Source organism: Bos taurus, chromosome X, assembly GCF_002263795.3.
Source record: "Bos taurus isolate L1 Dominette 01449 registration number 42190680 breed Hereford chromosome X, ARS-UCD2.0, whole genome shotgun sequence".
Lineage (NCBI taxonomy): Eukaryota > Metazoa > Chordata > Mammalia > Artiodactyla > Bovidae > Bos > Bos taurus.
Genome location: NC_037357.1, coordinates 67,878,223 through 67,892,030, shown reverse-complemented (window position 1 = coordinate 67,892,030; position 13,808 = coordinate 67,878,223). Strand labels below are relative to the sequence as shown.

Here is a 13,808-nt window from a genome sequence, read left to right as displayed (position 1 = left end):
CCCTTGTGTGTTATTTGTTGCTTTTTCCTTGCTGCTTTTAAGTTTTGCTCTTTGTGTGTGAGCTTTGTTAGTTTGTTTAATATGTGTCTTTGGGTGTTTCACCTAAGGATTTGTCCTGTTTGGGTTTTTCTGGTTTTCTTGGATTTGCACCACTATTTCCTCCCCCATTTTAGGAAAGTTTTTGACTGTTATCTCCTCAAGTAATTTCTCATGCATTTTCTTTGTGTCTTCTTCCTCTGGGACACCTATGATTCAAATGTTGGGGCCCTTAACATTGTCCCAGAGGTCTCTGAGGTTGTCCTCATTTCTTTTAATTCTTTTTTCCTCTCTTGTTCATTATTTCCACCATTCTATTTTCCACCTCACTTATCCTATCTTCTGCCTCAGTTATTCTACTGTTGGTTCCCTCCAGAGTTTAATCTTTAATCTCAGTTATTGCATTGTTCATTATTGATTGACTCTTCTTTATTTCTTCTAGGTCCTTATTAAATATTTATTGCATCTTCTCAATACTTGTGTCTAGTCTACTTATCTGTAAATCTGTTTTGTTTTCAAGATTTTTGATCATCTTTATTGTAATTATTCTGAATTCTTTTTCAGGTAGACTCCCTATCTCCTCCTCTTTGATTTGGTTTGGTGGGGTTTTTTAAATATAAATTTATTTATTTTAATTGAAGGCTAATTACTTTAAAAAATTGTATTGGTTTTGCCATACATCAACATGAATCTGTAAAGAGTATACACGTGTTCCCCATCCTGAACCCCCCTCCCACCTCCCTCTCCATACCATCCCTGTGGGTCATCCCAGTGCACCAGGCCTGAGCATCCTGTATCATGCATCGAACCTGGACTGGCAATTCATTTCACATATGATATACATATTTCAATGCCATTCTTCCAAATCATCCCACCCTTGCCCTCTCCCACAGAGTCCAAAAGACTGTTCTATATATCAGTGTCTTTTTTGCTGTCTCGCATACAGGGTTCTCATTACCATCTTTCTAAAGTCCATATATATGTGTTAGTATACTGTATTGGTGTTTGTCTTTCTGGCTTACTTCACTCTGTATAATAGGCTCCAATTTCATCCACCACCTTAGAACTGATTCAAACGTATTCTTTTCAATGGCTGAGTAATACTCCATTGTGTGTATGTACCACAGCCTATCCATTTGTCTGCTGATGGACATCTAGGTTGCTTCCATGTCCTGGCTATTATAAACAGTGCTGCGATGAACATTGGGGTACACGTGTTTCTTTCAATTCTGGTTTCCTGGGTGTGTATGCCCAGCAGTGGGGTTGCTGGGTCATATGGCAGTTCTATTTCCAGTTTTTTAAGGAATCTCCACACTGTTCTCCATAGTGGCTGTACTAGTTTGCATTCCCACCAACAGTGTAAGAGGGTTCCCTTTTCTCCACACCCTCTCCATCATTTATTGCTTGTAGACTTTTGGATCGCAGCCATTCTGACTGGCGTGAATTGGCACCTCATTGTGGTTTTGATTTGCGTTTCTCTGAAAATGAGTGATGTTGAACATCTTTTCATGTGTTTGCTAGACATCTGTATGTCTTTGGAGAAATGTCTGTTTAAATCTTTGGCCCATTTTTTGATTGGGTCGTTTGTTTTTCTGGAATTGAGTTGTAGGAGTTGCTTGTGTATTTTTGAGATTAGTTGTTTGTCAGTTGCTTCATTTGCTATTATTTTCTCTCATTCTGAAGGCTGTCTTTTCACCTTGCTTATGGTTTCCTTTTTTGTGCAGAAGGTTTTAATTTTAATTAGGTCTCATTTGTTTATTTTTGCTTTTATTTCCAATATTCTGGGAGGTGGGTAATAGAGGGTCCTGCTGTAATTTATGTCAGAGTGTGTTTTGCCTGTGTTCTCCTCTAGGAGTTTTATAGTTTCTGGTCTTACGTTTAGATCTTTAATCCATTTTGAGTTTATTTTTGTGTATGGTATTAGAAAGCGTTCTAGTGTCATTCTTTTACAAGTGGTTGACCAGTTTTCCCAACACCACTTGTTAAAGAGATTGTCTTTTCTCCTTTGTATATTATTGCCTCCTTTGTTAAAGATAAGGTGTCCATAGGTGCATGGATTTATCTCTGGGCTTTCTATTTTGTTCTATTGATCTATATTTCTGTCTTTGTGCCAGTACCATACTCTTTTGATGACTATGGCTTTGTTGTAGAGCCTGAAGTCAAGCAAGTTGATTCTTCTAGTTCCATTTTTCTTTGTCAATATTGCTTTGGCTATTTGAGGTTTTTGTATTTCCATACAAATTGTGAAATTATTTGTTCTAGCTCTGTGAAAAATACCGTTGGTGGCTTGATAGGAATTGTATTGAATCTACAGTTTGCTTTGGGTAGTATACTCATTTTCACTATATTGATTCTTCCAATCCATGAACATGGTATATTTCTCCATCTATTTGTGTCCTCTTTGATTTCTTTCACCAGTGTTTTATAGTTTTCTATATATAGGTCTTTTGTTTGTTTAGGTAGATATATTCCTAAGTATTTTATTCTTTTCGTTGCAATGGTGAATGGAATTGTTTCCTTAAGTTCTCTATTTTCTCATTATTAGTTTATAGGAATGCAAGGGATTTCTGTGTGTTGATTTTATGTCCTGAAACTTTACTATATTCTTTGATTAGCTCTAGTAATTTTCTGGTGGAGTTCTTAGGGTTTTCTATGTAGAGGATCAAGTCATCTGCAAACAGAGTTTTACTTCTTCTTTTCCAGTTTGGATTCCTTTTATTTCTTTTTCTGCTCTGATTGCTGTGTCCAAAACTTCCAAAACTATGTTGAATAGTAGTGATGAAAGTGGGCGCCCTTGTCTTGTTCCTGACTTTAAGGGAAATGCTTTCAATTTTTCACCATTGAGGATAATGTTTGTGGTTGGTTTGTCACATACAGCTTTTATTATGCTGAGGTATTTTCCTCTATTCCTGCTTTCTGGAGAGTTTTTATCATAAATGAAGGTTGAATTTTGTCAAAGGCTTTCTCTGCATCTATTGAGATAATCATATGGTTTTTATTTTTCAATTTGTTAATGTGGTGCATTTCATTGATTGATTTGTGGATATTGAAGAATACTTGCATCCCTGGGATAAAGCCCACTTGGTCATGATGTATGATCTTTTTAATGTGTTGTTGGATTTTGATTGCTAGAATTTTGTTAAGGATTTTTGCATCTATGTTCATCAGTGATATTGGCCTGTAGTTTTCTTGTTCTGTGGCATCTTTGTCAAGTTTTGGTATTAGGGTGATGGTGGTCTCATAGAATGCCTTTGGAAGTTTACCTTCCTCTGCAATTTTCTGGAAGAGTTTGAGTAGGATAGGTGTTAGCTCTTCTCTAAATTTTTGGTAGAATTCAGCTGTGAAGCCATCTGGACTTGGGCATTTGTTTGCTGGAAGGTTTCTGATTACAGTTTCAATTTCTGTGCTTGTGATGGGTCTGTTAAGATTTTCTGTTTCTTCCTGGTTCAGTTTTATAAAGTTGTACTTTTCTAAGAATTTGTCCATTTCTTCCAAGTTGTCTGTTTTATACGCATTAAATTGCTGATAGTAGTCTTTTATGATCCTTTGTATTTGTGTGTTGTCTGTTGTGATTTCTCCAATTTCATGTCTAATTTTGTTGATTTGATTTTTCTCCCTTTGTTTCTTGATGAGCGTGGGTAATGATTTTTCAATTTTATTTATCCTCTCAAAGAACCAGCTTTTGGCTTTGTTGATTTTTGCTATGGTCTCTTTTGTTTCTTTTACATTTATTTCTGTCCTATTTTTAAGATTTCTTTCCTTCTACTAATCTTGGGGTTCTTCATTTCTTCCTTTTCTAGTTGCTTTTGATGTAGAGTTAGGTTATTTATTTGACTTTTTTCTTGTTTCTTGAGGTATGCCTGTATTGCTATGAACCTTCCCCTTAGCACTGTTTTACAGTGTCACACAGGTTTTGGGTTGTTGTGTTTTCATTTTTATTCATTTCTATGCATATTTTGATTTCTTTTTTGATTTCTTCTGTGATTTGTTGATTATTCAGCAGTGTGTCGTTTAGCCTCCATATGTTGGAATTTTTAATAATTTTTCTCCTGTAATTGAGATCTAATCTTACTGCATTGTGGTCAGAAAAGATGCTTGGAATGATTTAAATTTTGTTGGATTTACCAAGGCTAAATTTATGGCCCAGTATCTATCCTGGAGAAGGTTCCATGTGTGCTTGAGAAAAAGTTGAAATTCATTGTTTCAAGGTGAAATGTCCTATAGATATCAATTAGGTCTACCTGGTCTATTGTATCATTTAAAGTTTGTGTTTCCATGTTAATTTTCTGTTTCATTGATCTATCCATAGGTGTGAGTGGGGTATTAAAGTCTCCCACTATTATTGTGTTATTGTTAAATTCCCCTTTCATACTTGTTAGCATTTGTCTTACATATTGTGGTGCTCCTATGTTGGGTGCATATATATTTATAATTGTTATATCTTCTTCTTGGATTGATCCCTTGATCATTATGTAGTGTCCTTCTTTGTCTCTCTTCACAGCCTTTGTTTTAAAGTCTATTTTATCTGATATGAGTATTGCTACTCCTGCTTTCTTTTGGTCTCTATTTGCGTGGAAAATCTTTTTCCAGCCCTTCACTTTCAGTCTGTATGTTTCCCTTATTATGAGGTGGGTGTCTAGTAGACAACATATATAGGGGTCTTGTTTCTGTATCCATTCAGCCAGTCTTTGTCTTTTGGTTGGGACATTAACCCATTTACGTCTAAGGTAATTATTGGTAAGTATGATCCCATTGCCATTTACTTTATTGTTTTGGGTTCTTGTTTATACTCCATTTTTGTGTTTCCTGTCTAGAGAAGATCCTTTAGCACTTGTTGGAGAGCTGGTTTGATGGTGCTGAATTCTCTCAGCTTTTGCTTGTCTGTAAAGCTTTTGATTTCTCCTTCATATTTGAGTGAGATCCTTGCTGGGTACAGTAGTCTGGGCTGTAGGTTATTTTCTTTCATCACTTTAAGTATGTCCTGTCATTCCCTCCTGGCCTGAAGAGTTTCTATTGAAAGATCAGCTGTTATCCTTATGGGAATCCCCTTGTGTGTTATTTGTTGTTTTTCCCTTGATGCTTTTACTATTTGTTCTTTGTGTTTGACCTTTGTTAATTTGATTAATATGTGTCTTGGGGTGTTTCGCCTTGGGTTTATCCTGTTTGGGACTCTCTGGGTTTCTTGGAGTTGGGTGACTATTTCCTTCCCCATTTTAGGGATGTTTTCAGCTATTATCTCCTCAAGTATTTTCTCATGGTCTTGCTTTTTGTCTTCTTCTTCTGGGACTCTTATGATTCAAATGTTGTAGCATTTAACATTGTCCTGGAGGTCTCTGAGATTGTCCTCATCTCTTTTAATTCGTTTTTCTTTTTTCCTCTCTGATTCATTTATTTCAACCATTCTATCTTCTACCTCACTAATCCTATCTTTTGCCTTCCTTATTCTAATATTTGTTCCCTCCAGAGTGTTTTTGATATCATTTATTGCATTATTCATTATATATTGACTCTTTTTTATTTCTTCTAGGTCCTTGTTAAACCTTTTTTGCATCTTCTCAGTCCTTGTCTCCAGGCTATTTATCTCTGAATAATTTTGTTTTCAATATTTTGTATCATTTTCACAAAATTATTTGGAATTCTTTATCAGGTAGATTCCCTATCTCTTCCTCTTTTGTTTGGTTTGGTGGGCATTTATTCTGTTCCTTTACCTGCTGGGTATTCCTCTGTCTCTTCATCTTGTTTATATTGCTGTGTTTGAGTTGGCCTTTCTGCATTCTGGCAGTTTGTGTAGTTCTCTTTATTGTAGAGTTCCCTCACTGTGGGTGCAGTTGTACGGGTGGCTTGTCACGATTTCCTGGTTAGCGAATCTGTGTCGGTGTTCTGGTGGTTGGAGTTGGATTTCTTTTCTCTGGAGTGCAATGATGTGTCCAGTAGTGAGTTTTGAGATGTCAAAGGGTTTGGAGTGACTTCGGGCAGCCTGTATTTTGAAGCTTAGGGCTATGTTCCTGTGTTGCTGGAGAATTTGTGTGGCATATCTTGCTCTGGAACTTGTTGGCCCTTGGGTGGTGCTTGGTTTCAGTGTAGGTATGGAGGCGTTTGATGAGCTCCTGTCGTTTAATGTTCCCTGGAGTCAGGAGTTCTCTGTTGTTCTCAGGATTTGGACTTAAGCCTCCTTCTTCTGGTTTTCAGTCTTATTTTTACAGTAGCCTCAAGAGTTCTTTATCTATACAGCACCGTTGATAAAACATCTAGGTTAAAGATGAAACGTTTCTCCACAGTGAAGGACACCCAGAGAGGTTCACAGAGTTACATGGAGATGAGAAGAGGATGAGGGAGATAGTGGTGACCAAGATGAGATGAGGTCGAATCAAAAGAGAAAAGAGCGAGCTAGCCAGTAATCAATTCCTTATGTGCGCTGCACAGTCTGGACCACTCAGAGATGTTCATGGAGTTACACAGAGAAGAGAAGAGGGAGGAAGGAGACAGAGGTGTCCAGGAGGATTAAGAGGGGAATCAAAAGGAGAGAGACAGACCCAGCCAGTAATCAGTTCCCTAAGTGTTCTCCACCATCCGGAACACACAAAGAGATTCACAGAGTTGGGTAGAGAAGAAGAGGAGGAGGAAGGACATAGAGGTGACCTGGTGGAGAAAAAGGAGAGTCCAAAGGGGGAGAGAGCTGTCAAGCCAGTAATCTCGCTGCCAAGTAAAAATGGGTACTGAAGATTGGGTTCATAAAGGTACAAAATTGATAACAAATACCATAAAGCAAAGATTAAAAATCTAGAGTAGAGGTTGGATTTTCAAAAATTCAGTATTAAAGAAAAAAATCAAAGTCACAAAAATTATAATATATATATATATATTAAGTTTACTTTAAAAAATAGGGTGTCTTTTTTTTTTGCAAAGTAATATTAGGTTGTAAAAATGAAAATTAAAGGAGTAATAGAGGACTTAAAATAAAAAAAAAATTAAAGAGTGATAGTAAAAATAGTAAAAATGTTTCTAGGACTTTTTCTGGTGTTGCTGTGGGCAGTGTGCAGTCAGTTCATTTTCGAATAATTCCTTGATCCGGCTTATATTTCTCAAGATCTATAGGCCCCTTCCTATGTAGTCAGTACTAACTACAGGGTTTTAATCTCTTGCACCTGTCACTTCCAAGAAGGTTCCCTCCGTTTTAGCTTCTTCTTTTTGCTGGTCTCTTCAATGTCTAATTTCTGCCCTGCCGCAAGGGGGCGGTGGTGGACACTTTTTTAGGCTCACTTGTTCAGTCATGCTGTGGTGAGGGAGGGATGCTTCAAACAAATAACACTGGCATGTGCTTGCAGTGTCGCGGCCACACTGGGTTTGCCCCCACTCACGGCATGTGTGCTTTCCCTGTCTACACTGCTTAGGCTCTAGGTTACTCTGCTGGGAACTGTCTGAGGCTGGCCCTGGGTTGTATGTACTTCGCAGGTCTAAGCCACTCAAGTTCAGGTACTCAGGTAGTCCTCAGAGGCACAGACTCGGTTGGTTCTGCGTTTTGTGCCCTTCCCAGGTCCAAGCTCAGGTGACCAGGTGTTTGGCAAGTGCATTCACTGCTGCTTATCACCTCTCCTGTCCTTGCTGCTCGGTTTTCTGGGTATACAACCTGCGCACCATCTCAGGCGGATGTTGACCGTCCAGAATCCCAAGAAGTCTTGGTTAGCAATGAAGCCTGATTGCAGTTTGGTAGATAATGCCTCTCTGGTGCTGCAGTTGCCCCCTTCTGGCTCTGGCTGCCCTCACCTGCCTGTCACTGGAGGGGGATGGTCCAGCCTGCAGCCAGCTAGCTCTGCTCAGTCCTTTGTTTTGTGAGCGGGCCTGGCAGTGTTTTAGGTTAGGGCTTTTCAAGTGGTAACTATCCCACAGTCTGGTTTGGTTTCCCAAGTTAGTTTCCTCAGATTGCCCTCGGGGCGTTCAGGCCCAGTCCTTACTCTAAGCAATGCTGCCCGCACCTCCCTGCCCAGCCCCCACTTGCTAGTGGCGGATGCAGGCGTCTGCACTGCTTCTCTACTGGGGGAGTTACCGTTGGGCACATAATCTGTGGGTTTTAATTATTTATTTATTTTTCCTCCTGGTTATGTTGCCCTCTGTGGTTCCAAGACTCGCCACAGACTTGGCAGTGAGAGTGTTTCCTGGTGTTTGGAAACTTATCTCTTTTTTAAGACTCCCTTCCCGCTATGGAGCTCCATCCCTACCTCTTTTGTCTTTCTTTTTATCTTTTATATTTTTTCCTACCTGTTTTTGAAGACAATGGGCTGCTTTTCTGGGCGTCTGATGTCCTCTGCCAGCATTCAGAAGTTGTTTTGTGCAATTTACTCAGCGTTCAAGTGTTCTTTTGATGAATTTGTGGGGGAGAAAGTGGTCTCCCTGTCCTATTCCTCTGCCATCTTAGGACTGCCCCAGTTTGGTGGGTTTTTATCATGTTCCTTCACCTTCTGAATGTTTCTCTGCCTTTTTATTTTGTTTAGATTGCTGTGTTTGGGATGCCCTTTCTGTAGGCTGGAAGTTTGTGGTTCCTCTTAATTGTGGAGTCCTCTCCCTGTGGGTGGGATTAGACTAATGGATTGTCAAGGTTTCCTGGTTGGGGGAGCTTGTGTCTGTGTTCTGTTTGGTGGAGCTGTATCTCTTCTCTCTGGAGTGCAATGATGTGTCCAGTAGTGAGTTTTGTGGTGTTTATGGATTTGGCCTGGCTTTGGAGAGCCTGTCTTTTAATGCTTAGGGCTGTGTTCCTGTTTTGCGGCAGAATTAGCATGGTGTATCTTGCAGTGGACCTTGTTGGCTCTTGGGTGGACCTTGGTTTCAATGGAGGTATGGAGAGTTTTGGGTGAGCTCTTTGCTATTAATGTTCCCTGGAGTCAGGAATTCTTTGTTGTTCTAAAGTTTTGAAGTTAAGACGCCTGCTCCTGGCTTCTGGTCCTATTCTTACAGCAGCCTCAAGACTTCTCCATACATACGGCAAAGAAGATAAAACCCCTAGCTTAATCTTGAAACAGTTACATTGAGAGAGGAACACCCAGAGAGATTCACAGAGTTATACAGAGAAGAGAAGAGGGAGGAGGGAGATAAATTTGACCAGGAGTGGAAAAGGGGGAGTCAAAAGTGGAAAGAGTGATTTAGCCAGTAATGAATTCCCTAAGTGCTCTCCAAGCCCAGAACACCTGGAGAGATTCACAGTGTTATGTAGAGAATAGAAGAGGGAGGAAGGAGATGGCAGCGACCTGGAGAAGAAAAGGAAGAGTCAGAAGGGGAGAGTACAGTCAAGCCAGTAATCAAAATACCTAAGTGAAAATGGATACTGAAGATTACATTCCTAAAGGTACAATATTTATAACAAATACCAAAAGCAAAGATTAAAAACCTAGAATAGAGGTTAGCTTCTCAAAACTATGATATAAAAAAAAATCAATCACAAAAATTAAAAATATATATGGAATTTTTTTTAAAATAAGGTCTTTTTTTGAAAGGTAATAGTAGGCTATAAAAATGAAACTTAAAGGAGTAATAAAGACCTAAATTAAAAAAAATAATAAAAAGTGACAATAGTGAAAATATATCTAGGAATTTCTCTGGAGCTATTGTGGGCAGTGTGGGGTCAGTTCAGTGTCAGATAGTCCCTTGTTCCAGCTTGTACTTGGTCTTAAGGTCTATGCTGCTACTGCTAAGTTGCTTCAGTCATGTCTGACTCTGTGCAGTCCCATAGATGGCAGCCCACCAGGCTCCCCTGTCCCTGGGATTCTACAGGCAAGAACACTGGAGTGGGTTGCCATTTCCTTTTCCAGTGCATGAAAGTGAAAAGTGAAAGTGACATCGCTCAGTCCTGTCTGACTCATAGCAACCCCATGGACTGCAGCCCACCGGGTTCCTCTGCCCATGGGATTTTCCACACAAGAGTACTGGAGTAGGGTGCCATTGCCTTCTCTTTCTCAAGGTCTATAGGTGCCCCTCAAATGCACAGTCAGTATTAACTGCGGGGTTTTAATCTGTTGCACCTGTCACTTCCAGAGCTGTTTCCTCCTCTTTATTTTGCCTTCCTCTGTTTGCAAGTCTCTTCAGTGTCTAATTTGTGCCCTGATACAAGTGGGTGAAGGTGACCACTTATTTAGGCTCAGTTGTAAAGGTGTATTGTGGTGAGTGAGGAACACTGCAAACAAATACCACTTGCATGTGTAGGGTGTGCTTGCAGTGGATGGACCCCACTGGATTTGCCACAGCCCAAGGCGGCATGTGCTTCTTGGGTCTACACTGCTCAGGCTCCAGGCTGCTCTGCAAGGGCACTGTCCAAGGGGGCTGTGTGTTTTGTACATTTCCCATGTCTAAGCTGCTCAGGTTCTCGGCTGCTCCGCAAGGACACAGACCCAGATGGGCTGTTTGTTTTGTGCCCTTCCCAGGTCTGAGCAACTCAGGTGACTGGGTGCTTGGTGAGTGCACTCTTCCAGGTGGATTATATGTCTTATTCACCTCCCTGGTCCTGGCTTCTTAGTTTTCTGGTGCACTGCAAGAGCACAGCCCCAGGTGTGCCTTGTGTCTCCTCTTGGGAGCTGATCTCAGGCTGTGAAACACCTGGTGGATGTTAACCATCCAGGATGCCAGGAAGATGTGGTTAGCAACTGAGAGCCTGCTTGCTGTTTGGTGAACGATGTAGTCTCTGGGGCCGAGATTGCAGCAGCCCCTTGCCTTCAGTCTCTGGTTGTTGCACGCCTGCCTCTCTGTCTCTGAGGAGGGAGGACTGTATTGAAAGGTTGTTGCTGATGAAAAGACGCTGGGATTTCTTGGTCTCTGGAGGAGAGGAATTCAATCCGGGGCCAGAGACGAGGCTTGTTTGCTCAGAGTTTTGTGTAATAAAGTTTTATTAAAGTATAAAGGAGATAGAGAAAGCTTCTGACATAGACATCAGAAGGAGGCAGAAAGAGTACCCCCTGCTAGTCTTCAGCTAGATATTATATAGGCACTGCTGCTGCTAAGTCGCTTCAGTCATGTCCGACTCTGTGCGACCTCATAGACGGCAGCCCACGAGGCTCCCGTCCCTGGGATTCTCCAGGCAAGAACACTGGAGTGGGTTGCCATTTCCTTCTCCAATGCATGAAAGTGAAAAGTAAAAGTGAAGTTGCTCAGTCCTGTCTAACTCTTCGTGACCCCATGGACTGCAGCCGACCAGGCTCCTCCGTCCCTGGGATTCTCCAGAGGCAAGAACACTGGAGTGGGTTGCCATTTCCTTCTCCAATGAAAGAAAGGAATGCCTTAAAACTCAGAATGGCACCAAGCCCCTCATCCATAAGATGCATTTTGGGATAATCTTGGCACCAGATGATTCATCCCTTGCCATAAAACGATTGACTTGAATCTTGTAGAAGGGCAGATTACCATATAAGTAGTTTTGTTTACATAGATTAGGGGAATAATATCTGAGTATAACATACTGGTTTGTCAAGTAGGTTCTGAGCCATTAGGCAGAACCGACTTGAAGACAGAGTTTGGGGTAAATGCATAGTATATTATCATAGCTTAAGACAAACATTTCCATAAGAAAAATGCATTGGTTAACTCAAGGTTTGAGAATAGTTAACTTCAGGTGAAACCAGGTTTTGTTATGGCAACATAGTATTTTAAGAGAAATCTCCTTTTAAATTTGTATAGAGAGGAAAAAAATATCGCTAGTTTGTTTCCTCCTTCCGCTTAAGAGAGATAAAAATGTTTGACACTTGCAGCCTATTTCCTCAGTTTGGAGACCCCTGGCCTTCCTGCCTGTTATCCTCTCACTATACTGCAGCTGGCTTGCTCTTCTTTGGAAAGTCTCTATCTCTTTTTTTTTCTTTTTTTTCGTTTCTCTGGTGATCCCACGGTTTGGGTTGCTATCTCACATTATCTCCCTCCAATTGTCTTCCAGGTGTTCTCGCTCAGTCTTTACCCTCAGGACTGTTGATGCAGCCCATGCCTCTGTGCCCAGCCCCCAGTAACTGGTGTCTGATGTGAGCCTCTGTGCCACCTCTCCGTCTCCACTAGTGGTTGCGGTAAGTCGCATATTCTGTTTTTTTTTTTTTTTTTTTCCTTTTTCTTTTTCTCCCAGTTATGTTCCCCTCTGAGATTCCAAAACTCCCCACAGACAAACTGCGTGGAAACTGCTCCTCCTTCATGAGTCCCTCCCCAGGATGGATCTCCATCCCTAAATCTTTTGTCTCTGTTTTTGTCTTTTATATTTTGTCCTACCTCCTTTCAAGGAGGCTGCCTTTCTGGGTGCTTGGTGTCCTCCGCCAGCATTCAGAAATTGCTTTGTGGAAGTTGCTCAACATTCAAATGATCTTTTGATGAGTTTGTGTGAGAGACAGTGATCTCCCTGTCCTATTCTTCTGCCATCTTGGGACTGCCCCCTCTTATGATTTTTTTGTATCTCTTATCAATTGTTATTTCTACTCTTTCTTTTTGCATTTTGTTCATTTGCATCCTCTCTTCTTGATGATGCTGTTTATCAAATTTTCTACCTTTTCAAAAATCCAGTTCTGAATTTCATTGATTTTTTTTAATAAGAAATAAGTTATTTATACTCTCATTTTTATTATTTCATTACTTCTGACTTGGGTTTTGTTTTTTATCCTTTTTCTAATTTTGTAAATTTATTTTTTATTTTTAATTGGAGGATAATTGCTTTGCCATGATGTATTAGTTTCTGCCATATAATAATGTGAATCAGGCATAAGTATACTTATATCCCCCTCCCTCCTGAGGGGGTTTCCTTGGTGGCTCAGATGGTAAAGAATCCACCTGCAATGTGGGAGACCTGGTTTCAGTCCCTAGGTTGGGAAGATACCCTGGTGTAGGGCATGGCAGCCCACTCCAGTATTCTTGCCTGGAGAATCCCTGTGGACGGAGGAACCTGGTGGGTTCCTTCCACCTATAGAGGAACCTACCATCTATAGGGTTGCAAAGAGTCAGATATGACTGAGCGACTAAGCACAGCACACTTCCTTCCCACTCTTGCCATCCCACCCCTTTAGATTGTCACAGAAAACCAGGTTGGGCTCTCTATGTTATACAGCAAGTTTCCATTAGCTATCTGTTTTTCATATGGTAATGTACATGTTTTAGTGCTACTCTGTCAATTTGTCCTGCCCACTCCTTCTTTTTCTAATTTTAGGTAGTAGGTTAGGTTGAGTTTTTGAGATTTTTATTTCTTGAGGAAGGTCTGTTTCATTATAAACTTCCCTCTTAGAATTGGTTTTGATGCATCCCATAGATTTTGGAAAGATGTGTTTCCACTTTCATTTGTTTAAAGATACTTTCTAATTTCCTCTTTGGTTTAATTATTGACCAAATATTATTTTGTAATGTGTCTCCACAGATTTGTTCTTTTTCTGTTTTCCTTCCTATAGTCAATTTCTGTCTTCACGTGCTTGAAAAGAATGTGTACTCTGCTGTTTCTGGATATAGTGTCCTATAGATATCTATTAAGTCTAGCTGGTCTGTTGTGTCATTTAAGAATACTGTTGCCTTTTTGTTTTTCTCTCTGGGTCATTTGTCCATTGAAGTCACTGGGGTCTTAAAATCCTCTACTGTTATTTCATTATTGTCATTTTCTCTCTCTGTCTGATAATATTTATTACATGTACTTAAGTGCTCCTGTATTACGTGCTTATATATTAATGAGTTTAACATCTTCTTGTACTGAAATCTTTATCATTGTAAAATGCCTTTCTTTGTCTTTTGTTATAGACTTTGTTTTTAAGTCTATTTTGTCTGATAAGAATATTACTACCCCA

General features: G+C 40.2%; 1 protein-coding gene across 3 annotated transcripts in view; it reads left to right on the top strand.

Moving 5' to 3' along the window:
* The window catches only part of LOC101903477 (uncharacterized), a 461,195-nt gene that overhangs the window by 13,458 nt on the left and 433,929 nt on the right, over positions 1-13,808 (top strand). For all 3 annotated transcript variants that reach the window (XM_059883702.1, XM_024988550.2, XM_024988549.2), the window contains exon 5: positions 11,942-12,065. The gene's annotated coding sequence lies outside the window, so the exon portion shown is untranslated. The remainder of the gene's footprint in view (positions 1-11,941; positions 12,066-13,808) is intronic.